We start from the raw sequence: 12,325 nt of genomic DNA on the forward strand, positions 1-12,325 counted from the left end.
CACATGATTTTTTTTAATGCTCCTGTTTTCCCAGAGTGCATGTCTAGTCAAAGACTGTCCTCTGTAAAAATAGGTTTCAGAAGTTAAAGGGCTACAGAAAAGGCTTTCGTATTGAATTTGAATGTAAAATGATTTATTCTGAAGACTTTTTATAGATCTACCAATTCTCAATAGGAATAAAAACCCAGAAGTAAATGGAGATGAACATTTGTTCTTATTAAAGCACAAATTTCATTTGGTAATATCAGAGCATCCTTAGAAGCCTGGGCGGTGTGTGTTGGCTCTGATGGCCACAACATGTATCAGTGGCTTTTGGAGAAATCAAAACATTAAGATAAGTTGGAGATAATTATGAATCTACCTTGCATTCTAAACATTCTTGCCATTCTGAAAATGTCCATCAAAACTAAGAATTCACATTTATTGAAGATGGGAGAATGAGAGTCTCTAGTAAAAAACACCCTCTAAAAAGAAGTATAGCAGTAAGTGAATGAAACCAACATGTTCAATGGTAAGAATAATCATAAACACATTATTTTTACCCTACCATGGATGGAGACATGCTTCAGAGAGAATCACAGGATTTGGGTGTTTTTAATCTTTTACTGGAGACAAGCACTAGATATCCCCATCATCTGTTCCTCCATCCCTATCACTATATGACTCTTAGAGTTTAGTACGTGGGTCACTGAGTCACTCACTTCATTTGACCTCCAAAATGTGTCTTCATTAACACTTCCTCTCTATTCCCTCTGCATTAGTCTCTGAAAGATGCCTTGGTGGTAGTTCTACTTCTTCCAATCTACCGTCCATGGAAACACAGATCTGATCACTCCACTCCTTGCTTAAAACCTTTGCTAGATCCCAGATGTCCTTAGCATATCCTGCAAATGATGACTTGTCCAGCTGATTTCTTCTTATTTCTCCTAACATCTCCAATTCTCCAATCAATCTGAACTATTCTTAACTCTCAGCACATACATTACCCTTTCATTGCTTTGTGTGCTGCTGCTTCTTCCTGAATGACTGCTTGCTTCTCTGCTGATGAAATGTTCTTTTGTATCTTTGAATACCCAACTTGCAAGTAATCCCTACTGTGCAAACGTCAGGTCCCTCCAAGCCTGTGCTCTCTGCTCGGGGAAGCTCTTTGTCCATCTTTCCATTACTGCATGAAGTTAGAGATATTTGTGTTAGCTTGTGAGATGCTGAAAGTAGGAGCTATATCTCCTTTCTTTTGGCACTTCTATCAGGGCCCCAGACATTCAACAGAAGAGAACTCTGGGTCAGAGAGGTTAAGTAGCTGGCCCAAAGTCACACAGCTAGTTAGTGCTGAAGCCATGCCCCAACCAGGCAGCCTGACTGGAGAGCCTACAGTGCTCCCAAGTGGAGAATCTTTGCCTAGCCCAAGAGGCTCTAAGAGGATGGTAAAGGAGAAGGTGGCCAAATTCTCCTTTCTTGTATGGTGGAGAGAGACTTGAGGAAGCATGGGGGAGCTGAACTGGGAAATACAAGTCTCCAGAACCTTCCCTTTACCACACAAGGTTTCTACCCTTATGGCTGACCTTTACTTTTTATCAGCAGGTACTCACTTCTGCCTTTGCAGTTAGTGGGGGAGAGAAAAAAGGAAAAAGAGAAGCGACTTTGACTGAATCCTATTTGAGAACTAGGGCAAATGGGGCTTTAGCAAAAGAGGATCTGCCTTTCCTTCCTGCACAAGCATCAGACCATTTCCTTCTATATCCACTAAATGTTCCTAATACTCTTTAGGGAAATAAGAGATTTGGTTACAATAAAGGGAAGTGTAGTGTAATTAGAAAGCATTTCAGATGTGCTTCGAACAAAGACAATAATAATCGTCTCTCTCTTAAAAATTAAATGAACTAATATAGGTAAAACATTTAACACAATGTCTGAAGTACGTGTTAACTCATTATCTGTGTGGCTCCCGCACCTCTTAGAGCACTGCATGGCACAGAGGAGGTCTAGAACTATCAAGCACAATGTATCACTTATCTCTATGGAAAAGATAAGAGAGACTCATCAGAAAAAGCACAGAGCAAAAATTCCTCTCCAATAGCTCAATCCACATTTGAAAACACTCTTACATCCTGATCTGCTAGCTGGATAAAGGAGACACACAGATACTACAGAAATTTCCTAAGCTATGAAAAGAATTATACAAGAAAGAAGACAAATAAAATATCCTTCTAAAATAGTACAGCCCTAGGAGCTACAGAAGGTTATTAGATACCAACAGAGAGGTTGAACAACCTGCCTATGGTCACAAAGTTCACCAATGTCAAGAATGGATCTGAAGATATTTTCTATCTCCCTGGGCTGTGACGCCAAGTCTTCAATCAAAAGTAGTGACTTTTAGAAGGTGTCAAACCATCCTATTAGAACTTTAGAACAAACCTCCCACTCTAACTCCCAGGACTCAGCAGAGTCTGCAGTTTTCTCCACCTAATGCTCCAGCTGAGGCTCACAGGCATTTCTAGGAAAAGGAAGTCAACTGCTATAGACAGTCTACTTCTTGGTGATGATGCACGACCATTCCGTGTGTTGGGGTGTTTTGGGTGACAAACCTGGGCACCAACGTTGCCCTGATCACTTGAGGAATTCCCTGACTCCTTAGAGTCTCATTTTGTAGGAATTCTATCTTCTCTCTGCAAAGGCATAGTTCATTTATGCAGGACAAGAAAGGCAGCTTTGAGGGAGGCAAGGGAGACCTAGGCATATTTTTTTAAAAAGAGAGAAAGAGTTTTTAATTAATTAATTAATTAACTAATTAGAGAGAGAGTAAGAGCAGAAGGGAGAGAGAAGCAGACTTCCCACTGAGCAGGGAGCCTGATGCAGGACTCAATCCCAGGACCCCAGGATCATGACCTGAGCCTAAGGCAGACACTTAACCAACTGAGCCACCCAAGAGCCGGAGTCTTTGCTTTAAATTTACTCATTCATCTACTTAACAAGTGTTCGTTGAAAACCCACCATGTACTAAGCACTATACTAGGTGCTGGAAATACAAAAGGGTAAGAAAGGGTAAAAATCATTGCTGTGATGGAGTTGCCATTGCAGTTGATATTCTAGAATTCAAACAACAAACAAATTTTAAAAAGTAAACTATATTGTATGTTAAGTGGTAAGAAGGGTTACCATAAATTATAGGCAGATAGGAGGTGGTGGAAGGAAACTCAATTTTAAATAGGATGGTCAGGGAAGACCTCAGGGATGATGACACTGAAAAGCAGACCTGAAGGAAGTGAAGAGGCAAGGCCTGTGCATATCTAGGAGAAGTGGTTCAGGCAGAGAAAATGGCCCTGAGGCAGAAGCGTCTGAACAGCAGCAGGAGCCTCTAGTATAATTAGAATGTAGAAAATATTTTGGAAAGGACTTGAGATGAAGTCAGAGGTAATGGGAGATGGGGCCCAAATCCTGGAGGACTTCGGCTTTTATTCTGATGAAACTGGTAGCCATCAGAGGATTGAGGGCAAAGAAGTGACAAGAATTAACCAAAAATTTAAAAGGATCATTCTAGTTTTTGTGTAGAGAATGGCATGAAGCAGGGAGGCAATATAGGATCATGATAACCAATTAGGAGGCCATTGCAATAAGCCTGCAACTTATCCTATTCAAGTGTATATTGTTTTTAGCTATTTTCCTAAGATTATCTTGGATTTTTAAGGTCTCTTTAGTCATTAAGAAGTGGCTTAACTGGTTAAGGAATTCGCCACTGCTTTTGTTATATACACGTCTCTGCTACTCATCTAGTCAGATGCCATAGGGTATGATACAACATTCCTTTTGGTTAGGAAGATTCACAATAGGGGACTAGATGTTTATTTTTCCCAGGAACTCTGGGCTATCAAAACATAACTCTCCAGGACAATCTAGCAAAATGTAAAAAGAACTTTGAAAATGTTCACCAGGCAATCTTTCCCAATGCTGGAGGCCTCAGTCATACCTAATATAGGTAGCTCCTTCTAGGTTCTCCAAAACAGAAGATGTGAAGGCTTCCTCAGCCTCTAGATGCTTCTAGACATCTGGGAGGAGGGAATTCAAGTATTAGGTTGAATTATGTGAAAGTTCCACTTTTGTAGTTAAAAAATGATAGACTATTAGTAATTTCATATAGTTCAATCTATTTCATGGTTCAGAGTCAGTGTAAACTGAACTTGCTGCTGCCCTAAATGCTCTCACAAATGCCCTCTGACTTAGTACAAGAGAACTCATTCCAAAATAAAATGCAAGCCTCAATGACTCAGGGCAGCCTGTACAAAGGAGGCTGATAAAGTCTGTACTTGAAGCAGTCAGACCAAGAGCAGACCAACAGCAGGTGGGAACACCTGGAGCTCAGTACTGGCCAATAACAATATGGGAAGAGGAAGTGCAAGCTTAAGGAAAATCACTCAAGGGTAAAATGGATAGGAGGATAGGAATGAAAATGTGACATACATAACTGACTTACTTAAACATATATTCCAAAGGGGAAGAAAATAATAACTCTTATATTGAGTCTAGTATAACCCTGAAACTAATATCTGACAAAGGTGCACAAAAGTCACAAGCACCTCTACCAAAATAGTAATAAACAAGCAAGCAAACAAATCTATAGGCTAATTCTTATATGGATATAGTTGAAAAATCCTATATATTAACAAAATCTATTGGTATTAATAATACACCTTGACCATATAGGATTTATGCCAAGATGTTTCAAAATTAGTATATACATTAATGGATTAAAGAGGAAGCATCTCAACAGAAAAGGTATTAGATAAAATTCAACACCCATTCCTAATAAAATAATAATGCAAAATTAAGAGCATTATCATTAAATTCATGATCACAAGAATTCTGGCTATCACTCCTGTTATTCAACAGTTTGGGAAGTTCTAGCCAATGCCACAAAGTAAGAAAAATAAATAAAAGCTAAAATTATTATAAGAAAGGAGTAAATACAATTCTTTACAGAAGATATGATTGCTTATCTGGAAATCAATGACAACTACATGAGTAACTACTGAAACTAATGCAACAGGTAGGTAATTACATGTATGTAAAAGTCATAAAACAAGGACAACCCAATTAAAAATGGGCAAAAAGCTAAAGCATAAATTTTATAGAAGATACATGGAAAGCTAGAAAAGGAGCTTGATATCAGTAGTCATAGGGGAAAACCACAATGAAACACCATCACTAGAGTAGCCAAAATAAAAAAGATAATACCAAATATTGGCAGGGACACAAAGCAACTAGAATTCACATGCACCACTGGTGTGAATATGAAATAGGACAATGTATTAAGAAACTAGTTGCATTTCTTATAAACATATATCTACCTTATGAGCAAAGAATTTTACCCTAGGTATTTATTCTAGAGAAATGAAACACATGTCTATCCACAGACTTATACAAGAATATTCATAACAGTTGTGTTCATATTAGCCAAAACAAAAGCAAACAAAGAAAAAAAACTCCAAACTAGAAACAACCCAAGTGTCCAAAAGCAGAAGAATGAATAAACAGATTCTGGTGTGTTCTTATGCTGTAATATTACTCAGTTTAAAAAAAAAAAAAAAGGAATGAACTACTGATATACTCCACAGCATAGTTAAATATCAAAAACTATGCTGAGCAAAATAATTCCCTCCTACACAAATTATTAAATATAAAAACAGGAAATTGTGGTGATAAAAGTCAGAATTTGGCTGCTGTTAGAGTAGGATAGAGGGACTGACTGGAAGAGGACATGATGGAACTTTCTGGGACAACGGAAATGTTCTATACCTTATTGTGGATGGTGGTTATGTGGGTGAACACAAATGCTAAAACTCATGAAACTGAGCACGTCAGATCTATGCATTTTATCAAATGTAAATTATATCTCAATTTTAAAAGTCTTTTCTATATATATCAGTGAAGCAGATTTTGAAAATGAAAAAAATTCCCATTCTCAATGGCAGCAAAAATATGAAGTACACAGGCAAAATCTTAAAAAGAAATGTAAGGAATCCAGATAAAGAAATTTTACAAAATGTTATTAAATGACTTTTTTAAAGATTCCAAAGTACATGGAGATATTCTATGTTCCCAGATGGGAATCTTTAAATTTGTAACGATGCTCATTCATACCAAAATTGTACATAAACATAAGTAAATCCCACAGAAATGTCACAATTCATTTTTTAAACATCTTTCTGAAATTATGTAAAGGATTACTTGGAAGATTACATCCATGAAATAACCAATCTTTTCACTATTTATAAGAATAAGATGAGACATTTGTCTTACTAGGTAGTAAAATGTATTGTTAAGAGACTGTAATTCTAATACCAGTATACTGCTACCAAAAAAGAGAAGATGAATGGAAAAAAAAAAACCCCATAAAGTACAAAAATAGACCAACTATATAAGCAGTCCCCTACTTGGATGCATAATTATCTCATTAAAACATAAGGTATACAAATGCATACAACTCAAGAAATGTACTTTTTTTTTAATAAAGGGGTTTCTATTCTCTAAGAACTAAATTTCTTATTAAAACCCTAATCACTCATTACTTTAGCAGAACAATTTTTAACATGTTCCCAACATTCTCTTTCATTCACAAGAGATCCCAGAATCACCAGGCTAAGTGTAAGACAGCATCTGTCTGAGGATAACAGTGAACTGTTTTCAAATTCTAATTATTTCCATATTTATCCCAATTTTATTACATTTTTGAGGGTTATACTTTATGATTAATATCAGCACTTTTTAATTTCCCATCTTCTGTGTGTGCACGCGCGTAGGTTTTTGCTTTTCTAATTGCTTTGCAAAAAAAATAATTTGCACCCCATAAAATTCACCTGCTTTTAGCGTAAAGCTCAGTGAATTTCTGTACATTTACAAAATTCTGTTAACATCACCACAATCTAATTTCAGACCATATTCATCATTTAAAAAAAGAAACCTCACACCTATTTCATCACTTCCCATGACCTCCCTAGTCCTAGACAACCACTAATCTACTTTGGATCTCCATAGATTTGCCTTTTCTGGACATCCCATACTAATGGAATTCCATATTAATGGAATCATACAATATATGTTCTACTGTGTCTGGCTTCAAAATAAGGGCAAGATGAGATAGAATTTTTAAACAATTATATAAATATCACTAATCAAATGAAGATGAAAACATCACTAAAACTGCTCTGTTCCAGCCATGCCACTTTAAAAAGTTTTCAAGAGCTTTATCAGCTGATGTGTTAAATGTTAAATTTGGGCTATAAAAGGTGGCTTAGTGATGTCAATGTATAAGTCTCAAAGGTACAGACTGCACAAAAGTTAAAAATATGAGTATTTGTTATATGACAATATTGGCAGTTTAGGAAATGTTGGCTTAATCAGGTGGGGTTGAAATAACTAATAATTTGGGAAAAATTAGTTAAGATCGCTAGTTTGTATGTACACCAAATTCATTCTAAGTGGATTCAAGTTTTAAAGTTGAGAGTACGATTTAGATTGCAGCCTCTGGAGTCAGACTATCTGGGCTTGAGTCCAGGCTTTGCCACTCAGCATGTTAACCTTGAACAAATCACTTCACCTCTTTGTACCTCAGTTTCTTCATTTGTAAAATAAGTTATAATAACAGCATATGCCTTAGGGGGTTTTTGTGATGAATAAAGAAAATTTCATGTGCAAAGCTCTTAGAACAGGGGCTGGCAAATGGTTAAGTGCTTAGTAAATGTTAGTCCTGGATGCCTCTGGTTGTGGGTATAGGTGATTTTTGTAATCTCAGGAATGACAGTGGAGATGGGAGGGACATTCGAAGCACATCTCCAAAGGCAGAATTTTCAGTAGAAGAACATCATGTATGTGAATACATTTAAAAAGGTCAAAAAGCAAAGACTGACACCTTTATTTTCAAAAAGATCTTAAAAACTACTAAGAAAAAACAAATGCAAATCCCAATACAAAAACAAATGAAAGAAATGGACAAATCACAAAAGGAAAAAGAAAAACAAATGGTCAATAAATATATAAAATGATGTTCATCTTCATGAATATTGTAACACAAATTTTTATATCAAAACCTGTACTTTGCCTGTCAGAGAATACTTCAATTATGATAACAAAAAACCTGTGAGATCTATTCAGACTAAAAGAATAACTACAACAACCAGAAAAAAAAAAATTAAAACAGGTGAGAAATCCTCTGAAAATGTCAGTAAAGAGAAAAAGCAAAGAGAATCAGAAGTCAATTATGCCGAGTGAAGTCAGTCAATCAGAGAAGGACAACCATTATATGGTTTCATTCATATGCGGAATATAAAAAATAGTGAAAGGGATTATAGAGGAAAGGTGAGAAAATGAGTGGGAAAAATCAGAGAGGGTGACAAACCATGAGGGACTCCTAACTCTGGTTAACGAACAAGGGGTAGTGGAAGGGGAGTTGGGTGGTGGGATGGGGTGACTGGGTGACAGGCACTGAGGGGGCACTTGATGGGATGAGCACTGGGTGTTATACGATATGTTGGCAAATTGAATTCCAATAAAAAATATACAAAAAAAAATAAAACTGGCGAGAATACTCAGCAAGAAAAGTATATCTGCTTATTCATTCGTTTAATTAAAAAAAAGTTGTCACTCATGAGATGTCAAACTTGGCACGAGGTGCTAGAATTTGGGGTTTGCAAAGGTGAACCAGAGTCTCCAGACCCTGAGGAGTTCCCATCCCATCCTGTTTTCTCAGAAATGCAAATCAGATACACCCAGCAATTAAATATAATGAAAACATTATCAGAACATGGTATACTATGAAGTCTTAAAACATTTTTAGGCTTGCAAAGACACAAATTGAGAAATGTGAAAATTTTTTTTTTTTCATTTTTGGCTGAGAAAAAAAAAATGGAGAACGTGCTTTTCACCATAACATGGGAGGAGAATAAAGGCTGTACTTTTTAGACTAGGGTGTCTGTTTTCCCGACAAGTCATCTGTTCCCATTCTCCCACCCCATCTGGACGATTTCTAAGTTGTTTCTTCTCTCCACAATCCTGATGACAAAAACTGAGTACATCATCACAGCTCTCCATATCATTGGAAATGGACAGATTTCTGCAGGATTTCACTACCCAGGGAGTGAGAGGAGATGAGGGTTAGCCTGGGAAGAGGGAGCCTGGTGGCCTCAACAGCATACTCACTCGGATACCCCAGGACACACAGCAAGGGCCCCGAGCAATTCAGAGAACCTGTACCAGGAGGCAAGGCTGTCCCGATACAAGGTTCAGTTTAGGACAGATCTTTTTTCTTCCCTTCCTCCTGCTAGCATTTGCTCCCTCATCCGTCACAGCTGCAGAGTTCCCCAGCCATGAAGGAATCTGACCCCAAATTCTATTTTAGTCCTAGTGATGCCTTACATTTAACAGAAATAAATGTAACCACAGAAGACGACAAACCCTGCTCACTCAGGTTAGACTTTTCAACTGGGTCACAAAGGATCTTCAATATCCCTGTGAACTGTATAAACAGGACAGTGAAGGGGCGGCCGAGAACTCCAACAAGCCAGGGAAAACTGGAAGGGGGTCGTTTGGTCTTTGCCACAGGCTCTAGTGTTTCAAATTAAAGGGTCAGTTGAAAGGCAAACAGATCAGTGGCTTAGTCCCAGCTTTGCTGACCACGTTGGGCAAAAAAATTGAACCTTTATTTTCACATCTCTAGAGTGAAGGTACTAGCACTGATTTTTTTTTTTTTTTTTTTTTTAAGTAGGCTCCATGTCCAGCATGGAGCCCAATGTGGGACTTGAACTCCAGACCCTGACATCAAGACCTGAGCTGAGATCAAGAGTCAGACACTTAACTGAGCTACTCCAATGCCCCATAAATAGGTTTATCTGTGATTATTAGAAATAATATATGTCCCTGACACTAGAAATTTAAAAAAACATAAGCTATTATTTACCTGTAAATAAGGCTTCTAACTCTTTCTCAAACCTCTCTGAACTTTACCTGTGCTTCAACATCAGCAAATGACTTTGTTTCTTTGAGGAGAAGACAGAAGTCATTGGGCTGCTCCCTCGACATCCTGACAAAGACCTCCGTATCTTTATTCTCCTTCCTGAGCTGGAAGACGTGTTCCTCATCTGATGAGGCAGAACTGACATTCCACCCCACTAAGCCCTTTGAGGAACTTAATGAATTATTTCTGCTCTCCTCATTTTTTTTTTCACCCTTTGCTTCTCCAATGCATCCTGTGTATCACTGTTTAAACATACTCTCTGGGGCAGCCCGGGTGGCTCAGCGGTTTAGCTCCGCCTTCAGCCCAAGGCCTGATCCAGGAGACCAGGGATCAAGTCCCACGTTGGGCTCCCTGCATGGAGCCTGCTTCTCCCTCTGCCTGTGTCTCTGCCTCTCTCTCTCTCTCTCTCTGTGTGTGTCTTTCATGAATAAATAAATACAATCTTTTAAAAAAAATAAACATACTTCTGAATTTTTAAATAAATCTCTTTTTTAAAAAAGATTTTATTTTTTTTATTTGAGGGAGGAAGGGATGGAGGGGGGAAAGAGAGAGAGAGAGAGAGAACGAGCCCTCTGGGGAGAGTGTAGGACAAGGGAGAAGCAGACTCCCCACTGAGCAGGGAGCCTGACATGGGGCTTGATCCCAGGACCTGGGATCATGACCTGAGCTGAAGGCAGACTGAGGCCACCTACGTGCCCTAAATAAATCTCGTCCTTGAAAATATGGCCCTCGTCCCAGCTACTGCCTGCCACTTTCTTATTTGGCCCAACTTCTCTAAAGGGTTGTTTAGACAAAATAGTTCCAATTACTTACCTGCCACTTGCTCCTCAACCCATGTCTACCTGGCTTATGCAGCCAGGGCTCTATCCAAACTGCTCTCACAAACCTACTAATACAGTGGGCATTTCTCCATCTTCATCTTGACCTTTCAGAGGCACTTGTCACAAATGAGCCATATGCTCTTTGTGAAAGCATTCACTTCCCCTGGATTTGACAACGTTAGATTCTCCTGCTTTTCTTCCTTCTTTCTGACTCTACCTTTTCAGTTTCCTTTGGTTAGGCTTCCACTACATTGGACCTTTAAATGTAGAAAGCCCCCATGGTTTGGCACTAGGCATTGCTTTGTTTCCCCTCTAGATCTGGGATGATTGCTTCAATATGCTCAGGGCAGCCCTACCTTTCAGTTTTAAACCCACACATCTAAGGGCCTATCCAGCATCTCCACTTGGATGGCCTACAGACACCTCCAATTCACTACGTAAAAAACTGAATTCATTACCTACCACTCTAAACATGTTTCTAGTATCCTCCATTCCAATAAATGGCATCACCATTCACCTAGATGCTAGTGTGAAAAAACTTAAGATCATCATTTTCTTTTTATGACTTTCTGGTATGAAAAGTACTCAATTTGTGCCATGTGGGGTGATATGGGAAAATTTAGGTTAGTTGTTTTCTTACTAATTTCTCTCTCCAGCTCAGTGAAATCACTCAAAAGTTGTAGCAAGAGTGATTCCAGGAGGCCAATTAGGAGACTGTGCAGAGGAATGATAATAGCTTTGACCAAGGTAGCAGTAAGGGAGATTCAAGCTAAATGTACAAACTGAAATTTACAAAAGCTGGTGATTGATGGAATGTTTGAGGAGAACAAGAGAAGAGTAGAGAGAGATGTTCTGAGTTCCTAATATAAGTAACTGGTGCAAAAAAGGTATTGGTACAAAAAAGGTATAGTGGCCAATTGAATAAACAACAAGAAAAAAAGACAGAGGAGGCAAAAAAGATATCAACTATGTTAAAGTGAAAAATAGTAAAACAGTGAAATAAATTCATACATATATAAGTAACAGCAATATATGCATGTGGATTAAATTTTCACATAAAACTTAGTTCTAAGCTCTTTATGAGACATCCCTAAAATACAACAACATATTAATGTTGAAAACAAAGAAATGAAAAATATATGCAAGGTAAACACTAACCAAAAGTTCATATGATATTGGACAAAGGGTCTTTAAGGTGAAAAACACTACTTGGGATAAAGCAAGTACAGCATACTCAGCTGATTTTCTACTAAATATTCAACCTCTCCCATTTCCTGACTAATGGAACCCCAATTTTGTTTGAGGCAGCAATGGGCCCAGTTAAAAATACTCAATTTTCTGGACTGTTTTGCAGCAACGGATGACTGTCATCATTTCTGGCTGAGAATATAAAGGTGGAAATCTACTGGATGGTACTTTTCAGAAGGCTATTATTTTCCTGATATGAAAGAATAGTCTTAGCTGACACTTGTCTTTCAACTTCCTACCATCTTCTTATGCG

General features: G+C 38.0%; 1 protein-coding gene across 2 annotated transcripts in view; it reads right to left on the reverse strand.

The window, feature by feature from the left end:
- SYT9 (synaptotagmin 9) overlaps positions 1–12,325 on the reverse strand; it is a 192,228-nt gene that overhangs the window by 74,950 nt on the left and 104,953 nt on the right. The gene's annotated exons all lie outside the window — the stretch shown is intronic.

Source organism: Canis lupus, chromosome 23, assembly GCF_048164855.1.
Source record: "Canis lupus baileyi chromosome 23, mCanLup2.hap1, whole genome shotgun sequence".
NCBI classification, from domain to species: Eukaryota; Metazoa; Chordata; class Mammalia; order Carnivora; family Canidae; genus Canis; species Canis lupus.